Here is a 10,811-nt window from a genome sequence, read left to right on the forward strand (position 1 = left end):
CTCTCTCTCTCTCTCTCTCTCTCTCTCTCTTCTCTCTCTCTCTCTCTCTGTGTGTGTATGTGTCTGTGTGTCTCTCTTTCTCTCTCTAACAAAGGAATGTTAAAATTACTTAGAAACATAATTTTGCATATCTGATACATGTAAATTAGAGCAGTATAATATATGTCAGCCAGCTCTTCTCCACTGAGGGACCCTTCAACTGTCCTGGTCAGTCATCAGCCTGGGTACCAATTCCTGAAAGCTTTGTGGATACTAGCTTTTTCTTAGCCTCTTGTCTGTGTTTATATGGTCATCAGTCTTATTATTACTGGAACACTGGAGCTCTCTGAAGAGAGTGCTCCACCCCCTCCATATCTTCTTTATGTATGATTATGACTAGTATTGTTAGATTGCAATGTCCTAAAGAGAAAGGGCAGGAAGTAGACAAGAACATAGGGGATATTTATTAAGGTATTACCATAATCTGACAATGGTAAGAATTCAAGGCTCGTGGAATGAAAAAAAATTATTAAATCAATAAAACTAAAGCAGACATTAATTCACCAGACCTACTTTCCAAGTATCCAAAGTGTGTTGGCCCCACAGTTATTCTTGTAAGAAGCCAGGCAGTAAGATAAGCAGCACCACATAGTGAAGGTAGGAGTGAGCAGCCCACGAAGAGATGAGCTCCTCCTGAGCCCTGAAGGTCATACAATGTCACCTAAGCACAGATGAGTACAGGTGAAGTTAAGAATGACTCAATGCAAGAAAGAAAAGAGATACATTTAGCTGTCATATTCTGACTGGGTAGTGGACAATGTACCATTCCTTCAAACTAAATTTAATATATATCAGGGGCACAAATGATGGGTAAAAGTGCTTGCTGCCAAGCCTGATAGAGTTAGATCCAAGCACACACATGATGGAAGGAGAAAAACTGCTAGACACACACGCACACACACACACACATACACACACACTTTTTAAAAATTATATATCTGTAATGACAGCTTCCCTTAAATGTTGAGACTAATTCTGTGTGGTAGTGGCAGCCATTAACTTTTTGGTGGAGGGATTCAATTCATACAATAGGCACTCAACAGTTAAAGCTGGAATGGTTGTTTTTCTCTATTCCTGTGTGCACAGATACATTATGATCACTGGCTTCCTCCAAAGTTGGTTCAAGATCTGCTTTCTTCATTCATAATCCTCAAATATGCACGTGTACATATTTTACTATATTTTTTCTAAATGCTGAAATGTTTGTTTTCAATCTTACTTTGGACCAATATTTTAAGTATTTCTGCCACCATCCAATCGCTGGTGTCCTTGAAATGTTGCATTTCTTTCCAGGAAATGGGATTGAGCTAAAACCCAGTTCTGGAATCTGAGGGGAAATCTCTACATGACTTTTTCCAAATTCCCAGGCTGTGCCCTGTGGAAAGACAGCTTGAGCTGAGTGGGTTTCAGGAAACTTCCGATAGCTAGTACTCAGTGCTGTTGATGGATAGGATCAAAGTTTCACCAGGCTAAGACTCCATTCAGCCTTCCTCCCTCTGCAGATGTATGTATATGTATAAGTATATGTATGTATGTTCATTGGTGTTTGTGTGTGTGTATCCAAGTTTAATTTCTATTGCTGTGTTAAAAATTATCTTGCAACAAGCTGTTTATTTGGCTTATGATTCCTAATTAGAATCCATTATTTCAGAGTAGTCAAGGCTAGAACTCAAGTAGATAGCCAGTCACATTGCATCCACTGGCAAAAGAAATTAGAATCAATGAATGTTTCCTTCAATCTTTTAAGTAGCTTTCCTGACTTTTATGCAGTCCATAGCCCAGCCCATATGATGGTATGGACAATACTGAGAGTGGGTTTCTGTCCCTCATCACCAATGAAGCAATCTCCTTCAGACATGTCACAAAACAGTCTAAAAACAATTGACTCTCTTCCAGGAGATTTTAAGTTGTATCAAGTGGACGTTTCAATCTAACCAGAAAAATGTAAATGTCTCTTTAAGTGTGTACATATTCCCCTCTGTGTGTGTGTGTGTGTGTGTATGTGTGTGTGTTTCACAGGCATGAGCTCATACATGTAGATATATATGTACTTGTAGCCTCTCAGATTTATTGTTTCATATATATATATATGTATATATATGTATACATACATATATGTTATATACATATATATGTAATATATGTGTATATATACATATATATATACATATATGTTATATACATATATATACACATATCCATCCATATATATATATATATATATATATATATATATATACACTTATTCTTGAGCAAACAATGTAAATTAGTTGGAATAATAAAAGATGCAAAAAATATCAATAAAATATCAGATATAAACTAGCAAGATGGCTCATACAGGAAAGGAACTTGCTGCCAAAGCCTGATGAGTGAGGTCAGTTCCCCAGATCCAAATAGTAGAAGTCTAAATCTTCAGGAGTCTTAAAACCTGTATCCTCATGGGTCTCTGACCTTCCCTCCCACAATGATGAGTTGAAGTTTTAGCTAATAGGCTAGAACTGTTTTTTCTCATTTTTGTGGTACAAGGGATTGAACCCACAACACTGGTAGAAGTGAATCAAAGAAATACATCAAATTGTACTACAAAGAAGGCTGCAGAGGTTCTAGTTTAACTGTCAAAGTATCACAGAGCATGGTGACTTGGACAGTAGAGAAAAGGATGTGACCCTTGGAGTGGGGATGAAAAAAGAGGGAACACTTTGTTCATAGAAAGAGGCACAAGATTTCCAGCAAGAGACTCCACTAAGTCTTGAAACAAGAATCTAGTTAGCCCAATCAGAAGGTAAGTTGTAAGATGCATGTACCAGGTTCCAAATCAGGAATGTCAAGCAACACAATGGGCAGGGTTTAGAAAGGTAGCAGTGCTAGGTGGAAGTCAGTTAGGTAAATGAAGACCAAAGGTTAGATTTTTTAGAAATTTTAGAAGTTGCCTTATAGACATGGATATTATTAAAACATAAACTGCATCTGATTAAATAGATTGGGCATTAAGATAAATAAAATATTTTGAAGAAATAAATTATTTAATTTATAATTATTTTGCTTTGTAATTATCTCTCATTTATCTACTTACACACCAGAATTTTTACAGTTTCATTGTTTGGGGAAGGTCTTCAATAAAGATGTTGGTAAACACTGCAAGTTCAGGTTTGAGACATTGCTATATTGATGACCAGGACCAAGGCTTAGGAAACCTTAAGTCTGTTTCAAAGCCCATTTTTTTATGACTTAATTGTTGAGGAATAGTTTTCCTGTTGGTGTGTGTGTGTGTGTGTGTGTGTGTATATTTGCTGTAAGTGTCTTACTTAGGGTTAAACCAAGAGTCATTCACATGCAAGAAAGTCATTCTACCAGTAAGCTATGTCCAAAGGTCTTTTTCATTTTTGAAATTAATTTCAATTAAAATCAGTATATTATTTTGAGACAGGATTTCATTAGCCAGGCTTGTCTTGAACTCTCTTAAACTACTCATACATCCACCTTTACTTTCAGAGTACTAAGATTATGATTGTGACCTCTACTATCCTCTCCCTGTAGTGCTAAAGATGGCACTCTACCAACAAAGCGTCATTTCCAGCCTCTACTTTTTAAATTTCAAAAAAAATGTTTCATTCAAGTGTTTCTCTTAGCCTATACAGTATGTGAGATTAAAGGCCTGTCCCCACCATACTAAACTGTTTTTTGATGTTCTTAGAGGTTCATAGAAGAAAAAAGAAAGAAAATGTAACAGCAATTTTAATTACAGATAACATTTTAGAAAACTATATTAAGTGTACAAAAGCATTCTCCAAAAAGTTAGCTCATGGTATTAGAATTTAGCAACGATAAATACATGTTTATCATTATTACATAGTATGAAATTGATTTTTTTAGTCAAAATAAGCTAATGAATGTTATGGAAACACATGCAATTATCTTTTTAAATTTGTCTCCATTGTGTGTGTGTGTGTGTGTGTGTGTGTGTGTGTGTGTGTGTGTGTGTGTGTATGTTCCTCACTTAGGAAATCAAGGTTCTAAACCCTTACTAATACTTCACCTGTGGCACAGGATAGTGAGAGACAAAATATAAAAATAAGAAAAAAGATGCAGAAGAGGCTTAATGAGTACACATCGCTCTAGTAGAGGACATGGGTTTCGTTTCCACAGTACATATGGTGTGACCCACAACTTCCTGTTTCTCCAATGCCAGGGGATATGACATCTTCCTCTGGCCTCCATGACTACTTGCACTCACATGCTCATATTCCTTCCCTTACAAATACACATAATTAGTTTTAAATAAGAAGAACAGGTCAAAACTAGCTGATAACCAATATATAGGCCTTGGTTAAAAAAATGTAAATTATGGTGTATAAAGAATACAGAACAACTACTTCTAGGGTAAGTTGTAATTCTAAATATTTGTTTCAGAGTTCAGGCCAACCGCAATTACTAAAAATATATTAAATAGAACCAACTTAGGCTTCATCCAGACCTACTGAGTCAGCAATTGTGGGCAAGGGATCAGCTCAGAAATCTTTAAGGCAATTCTGATACCCTCTACTGTCTGAAGGCTGCTATCTTGGAACTCTTTATTTCTCCCTCTCTTTCCCTCTTGCTGAAGATTAAATGTACTTAGGCTTCCCTGTGGGTAAAATAAATGTGTGGGTAATTGCCAAATTTTATTTTGGTGATGACAAGATCTGGGTTAATAATCTGGGAGCAAGCCTCCAGGCATGCCTGTAAGGAATTATCTAGGTTAGGTTATTGTGTTTGTAAGAGTGGGTTTTAGTGTGGGTTTCCATTACTATGATAAAACACCATGTTCAGAAGCAGGTTGCAGGAAAGAAATTTATTTCACCTTATACTTCTAACTACCTGAACATCACTCTGGGAAATCAGGTCTAGAATTCAAGACAGGAACCAGGTGACAGAGAGCATGTAGAAACCATGGTGCTTACTTGCTTGATCTTTCTGATTTATTCAGACAGCTTTCTTATATGTCAAGTCCAGGATCAGTACCCCATCATATCACTGTATGACATGAAGTGCAAATTCCCATATCAATCATCAATCAAAGAAATACACCACAGAATTTTCCATAAGTGAATTTTGTAGGAAAAAAATTCAATTAAAGATTTCTCTGCCCAAATGACACTCCTTTGTGTCAAATTAACATAAAACAAACCAGAAGAGAGGGATCATTTGGTTAATTGAGCTGGGAACTCATCCATGTGAATAACACCATTTCCTGGGAAGAAATGCTGGTCTGTATTTAAACAGGCACTTTTCACTATGTTCCTTGGCTGTGGATACCATGTGACTATGGAGCTCCCTCAAGCTCCTATTACTGGGCATTCCTGCTGTGAGGAATTGTAATATTGAATGGTGAGCAGAAATATATCCTTCCTTCCTTGAGTTGCTTTATTAGGGTATTTTATGGACAAAAGAAGCTAAACTAGAAGGGATTGATAGACAGTGCCTAAGAAAACTTTGTATACAATTTAAGACCCTAGTGTGATAGTGGATAAAAGTGAAGTAGAAAAACAAAATAAAGGAAAAATTAGGATCAACCATTTTTCTTTTTTTCAGTCATCATCATGAACCTTAAGAAAGTTCTTTTTCTCTGATGGTAACTTCTGTTCAGTATATTGTATATACTATAGCTCATTCACTAGCTTCCAAAGACACATATCCATTGATGCAATAGGGAAAGTACCAGGTAGTTTTGAATTGATGACAAGAAAAACTCTTTTGAGTACTCATCATTTTCCTATGTCAACTTCTTTAAATGATTGAGTAAACAAAGAGAACACAGTAATTTAGACTTACCACAATGCAAAAAGCTCTCTAACAAACTTAACGACAACATTGACAAAAAGAAAACCATGAAGTCTTTATTCAGTCTCATCACTTTTTCCAAATCCTTTAATTTCTAAGATAACTTCTAAAAATATGTGCTAGTGCATAATTTACCATTCATTTGCAAGCCTTCTTGCCTGTGTATGATTTCATTAGCACAGATATTCTATGAGTTCACAGCTGTATCACTTTGAAATAAAAATTAGCTTTTAGGGAAGTGAAACTCAGAGGTATCACTAGTTTATGAAGGTATAAAGTTGTAGCTACTTCCCTCAGGTAGTCTTTGCCTATTGAAAAGCAATTCTTAAGGGTGAACCTGTTTGGAGTATTTCTCTCAGGCTACTGCTTCTCCAGGAGCCTCAAACTTTGACCAGAATGTGCAGACAGGTGTGCTATAGACATCATATAAGAAGACAGATTAAGAATGGGATCAGATGCCAGCTGCACTGGATGACAAGAGTTATGTGGCAGAAGTCTCTAGTCTTGGAGATTTACCTCAAAGAAACTAGAGTGAAGAAAGAGCTTTGAGTGGTGAACAATGTTCTATTCATCTCTTTCCAACCAACATGCTGATGTAAACCTAAAAGATAAGAATTTGAAATTTCAGTTGCTTAGATGGATAATCATTGCAGCTCTTAGAAGGAGGAAAGATGAACATTGCTATGTTATGGTTGGCTTCAATTACAGTACATTTTGTTTAATAAAAACAACACTCTAACATCTTCCCTGACCTCTGTGTACATATGAGATATGGATTCCTACAGTTGGAAGAATGCTGAGGTCACTTCCTGGGAACCACTTTCAGAAAATGACAGGATATTTTTCAGATCTACTCTATTATGGGTTATTCCAGAGCTACTTGTATTATGAAGCTCTATCTTTATTTAACAACTTTACCAAAATGTAGAGCTACTGGCTAGGAAATGTGGTAGCTGTTGATTCTTCCTTTACACCTTGAAGTGGTTTGAATGAGAAGGGCTCATGTTTTCATACTTGGTCTCCAGTTAATGGAACTGTTTGGGAAGGATTAGGAAATGTGGTCTTGTTGAAGCAGGTGTGTCACTGGGGATGGTGCTTTGAGATTTCAGGAAACTCAAGCCATTTCCAGTTACCTCATTCTGCCTAGTGCAAAGGATCAAAATATAAGCTCTTGGCTACTGCAATCCTTTCTGTAAAAGTTTCATTTCTGCCTGACTGCTGCTAGGCTCCTCTCTGTATGATAGTCATGGACTCTAGTCCCCAGAACCATGAGTTCCAATAAACTCTTCTTTATAATTTGCTTTGGACATGATAATATATCACAGTAATAACAAGGTAACTAAGACAACATTGTATTTGATAATAAAGAGACTTTATGACATTTTGCTTATCTTTGGGTATGGACTTTGTCATCCTAAGATGTTTGCAGCTATCTGCTTCCCAGATGCAATAAACAACAAGCCTTACAGAATCCGATAAAAAGGAAAAAGCAGAGAGAGAACAAAGAGCTCCTAGTAATGTCTTTCAAACTCACATCATTGAAACTATGAACTGCTTCAAATGATAGAACAAGGTGAGAGCCTTTCTCTCTCTCTCCAACTTGGAACAAGAAACAGTTTGGGAAGATATTTGTAGGAACTTTGGCCTCTGATGTCCTGGTAGCTCAAGAAGTTCATTCCTTTCAAGATGGCACAATGAACCTGTTTTACATCATTTTCTAAAATTATCCCAAATCATAGGATTATTTTAAAGACATATGTTTATATCAACCATTCCATACACACAAAATGAAAATTTTATAAAAATAAAATATATAGTGCCACCATCTTCAGCACATACATGTAATTTTAGAGATTTTTTAAAGACAAAATGTATGTCTATGTGAGGAGCCGCCCTCACATTCGCCATTGCAAGATGGCACTGACATCCGCTCGACCACCTGACAAACAGGTGGTTTGCGCGTGTGCTAGGACTTTTTTTCATTCCTTGTGCACTGCCTCACCTGTGACACAATACCGGTCGACGGGTTACAGCCAACCGTTGGGTGCCACGTCCTAGGCAGGGAGCAGTTTCATATATAAGGGCTGGGATTTTGCCCCCTCGGAGTCCTCTTCATCTGTAAGCTTATGCTCTCCTTCTCAAGACGCATAAAATGTTTACTGCAGAAGGATCCTGTGTGTGCCGCTTCGTTCCTGCTGGCGGGAGGTTGCGCGGGACATCTGGTGCCGAAACCCGGGAATCTCGACCTGGTCATCATCAGCACCTCAGAGGACCCCTCAATTCAGAGGAGGATTCAGAACTGCAGGGAGGTACATTTGGAGAGGTATTTCTGCCCCTGAAATTTGTGGCCTGATCTTCACTGTGATTTTCATGGTCCTTGTTCTAGTTGTTAAAAACTGTTTAGAAGATGAAAACTGTAAGGAAGCAGTAAGTGAAGGGCAGGTTACTCTTGAGGGAGTTCAGGACAGCATGTCAGAAACCGAACGGAGTGAGTGGTTGGGCGCACGCAAGAAAAAGGACGTCCCAAAAAAGAAGGATAGGCACCCTCCTAAGACAGGAGAGATACCCCCGATGGAGTCCAGTATCCCTTGTAAGGAGAGAAAAGATGGGCTCTACCCCTCTTTGGAGCTGGAGGCACTGACCCTCGACAGTTCGGAAAGCTCCAGTGATGATGACACCTCTGGTAAGGATACTCTTAACTCAGAGGAGGAGGCTGAGTTAGATGAAGAAGCAGCTAGATATGAGGCAGAGAGATATCACCCAGATGATAACCAAAAATATAAAAAATTACCTAGGATTCCTCCTCAAAAGATGGTGCCCTCTGCACCTCCGCCTTATGAGGTGGATCCTCCATCAGGTTACTTGCTTGTACCAGAAAAGGTGAGGAGAAAGATCAGGACTGTATTCCCTGTTTTTGAAACAGAAAATGGCGGGCAAATTCATGCGCCAGTAGATTTCAACCAGCTTAAGGAACTGGCCAAATCTGTTTGCAAGTATGGGACCAATGCTAATTTTACCCTGATACAGCTTGATAGACTCGCCAATTCAGCATTAACACCAGCCAATTGGCAAATGATTGCAAAAGCCGCCCTCCCTAATATGGGCCAATATATGGAATGGGAAGCACTGTGGTATGAGGCCACACAAGGGCAAGCCCGGGTCAACGCTACTGCCTTGACCCCGGAACAGAAAGATTGGGCTTTAGACCTGTTAACAGGTCAAGGGGCTTATACTGCTGATCAAGCTAACTATCATTGGGGAGCCTATACCCAGGTCTCTGCCACGGCCATTAGGGCATGGAAGGCACTTCCCCGTAAAGGGGAAGCGAGTGGACAACTCTCAAAGATAATTCAAGGACCCCAAGAGTCCTTTTCAGATTTTGTGGCCAGAATGACAGAGGCAGCTGGGCATATTTTCGGAGACGTAGGTCCAGTTGAGCCCCTAATCCAACAGATAATTTTTGAACAAGCCACTCAGGAGTGCCGAGCAGCCATAGCTCCACGTAAAAACAAGGGCTTACAATATTGGCTTAGGGTCTGCCGAGAGCTCGGAGGGCCCCTTACTAATGCTGGGCTGGCGGCTGCTATTCTTCAATCACAGAGGCGCCCCCCCCCGCCATGAGACCCGGTCCAAAGGTCTGCTATAATTGTGGGAAGCCCGGTCATTTTAAAAAGGATTGTACAAATTTGAATTGAAAGGTAGAGACTCCCACTCTTTGTGACAGATGCGGCAAGGGATATCATAAAGCTAGTGCATGCCGTTCAGTAAGAGATATGAGGGGCAGACTACTCCCCCCACTGGATAATCAGTCAGACGAGATGCCAAAAAACGGGACATCGGGCCCCCGGTTCCAGGGCCCTCAAAGATATGGGAACCGACTAGTCAGAACCCAGGAAGCCAACAGAAAGAGAAATCAGGAAATAACCCAGGAAGACCCACAAGGGTGGATTTGCATGCCGCCTCCAACTTCTTACTAATGCCACAAATGAATATTCAGCCAATTCCGGTGGAGCCTATAACACCCTTGCTTCCCGGAATCATGGGCATTATCCTCGGCTGAGGATCACTCACCCTGCAAGGTTTAATAGTGTACCCTGGGGTAGTGGATGGCCAGCATTCTCCAGAAATACAAGTCTTATGTTCTAACCCTAGAGGAGTTTTTTCTATTACAAAGGGAGATCGAATAGCCCAGTTGTTATTCCTCCCTGAGGTGGGAAGGGTCAATAAAATGGGAACAGAACAGATGGGCTCCTCAGGTAGTGATCTAGCTTACTTAATGATTCCCTTGAATGAAAGGCCTAAACTGCATTTAAAAGTAAAAGGAAAAGATTTTGAGGGTATTCTAGATACCGGGGCTGATAAGAGTATCATCTCCTCACACTGGTGGCCCAAAGCATGACCCACCATTGAGTCATCACATTCGTTACAAGGCCTAGGATATCAGTCTTGCCCCACAATCAGCTCCACAACCTTGACCTGGGAATCCCCCGAAGGACAGCAGGGAAAATTTATACCTTATGTTCTTCCTCTCCCCGTTAACCTCTGGGGAAGAGATGTCTTACAGGGTATGGGTCTCACCCTGTCAAAGGAACCTATTCTTACAAAACCATATTCAGCCCAGGCAAGAGACATGATGATTAAGATGGGCTACAGGGAAGGAAAAGGACTGGGAAAGTTGGAACAGGGCAGGGTGGAGCCTATATCCCCTAGTAGAAAACAAGATAAAAAAGGGCTGGGTTTTTTCTAGGGGCCGTTGGGGTAGTACAGCCTATACCATGGAAAACAGAGGACCCAGTGTGGGTTCCCCAATGGCCTTTATCCTCTGAAAAACTAGAAGCTGTAACAAAATTGGTAAAGGAACAATTAGATCTCGATCATATTGAGTCTTCTACCTCACCTTGGAATACTCCCATCTTTGTGATCAAAAAGAAGTCGGGAAAATGGAGATTACT

General features: G+C 39.6%; 1 pseudogene; it reads left to right on the forward strand.

Moving 5' to 3' along the window:
- The first annotated feature begins 8,670 nt into the window (after positions 1–8,670).
- LOC117701446 (igE-binding protein pseudogene) lies at positions 8,671–9,848 on the forward strand (annotated as a pseudogene).
- Positions 9,849–10,811: the final 963 nt, after the last annotated feature.

Source organism: Arvicanthis niloticus, unplaced genomic scaffold, assembly GCF_011762505.2.
Source record: "Arvicanthis niloticus isolate mArvNil1 unplaced genomic scaffold, mArvNil1.pat.X pat_scaffold_1092_arrow_ctg1, whole genome shotgun sequence".
In the NCBI taxonomy this organism is placed as follows: Eukaryota; Metazoa; Chordata; class Mammalia; order Rodentia; family Muridae; genus Arvicanthis; species Arvicanthis niloticus.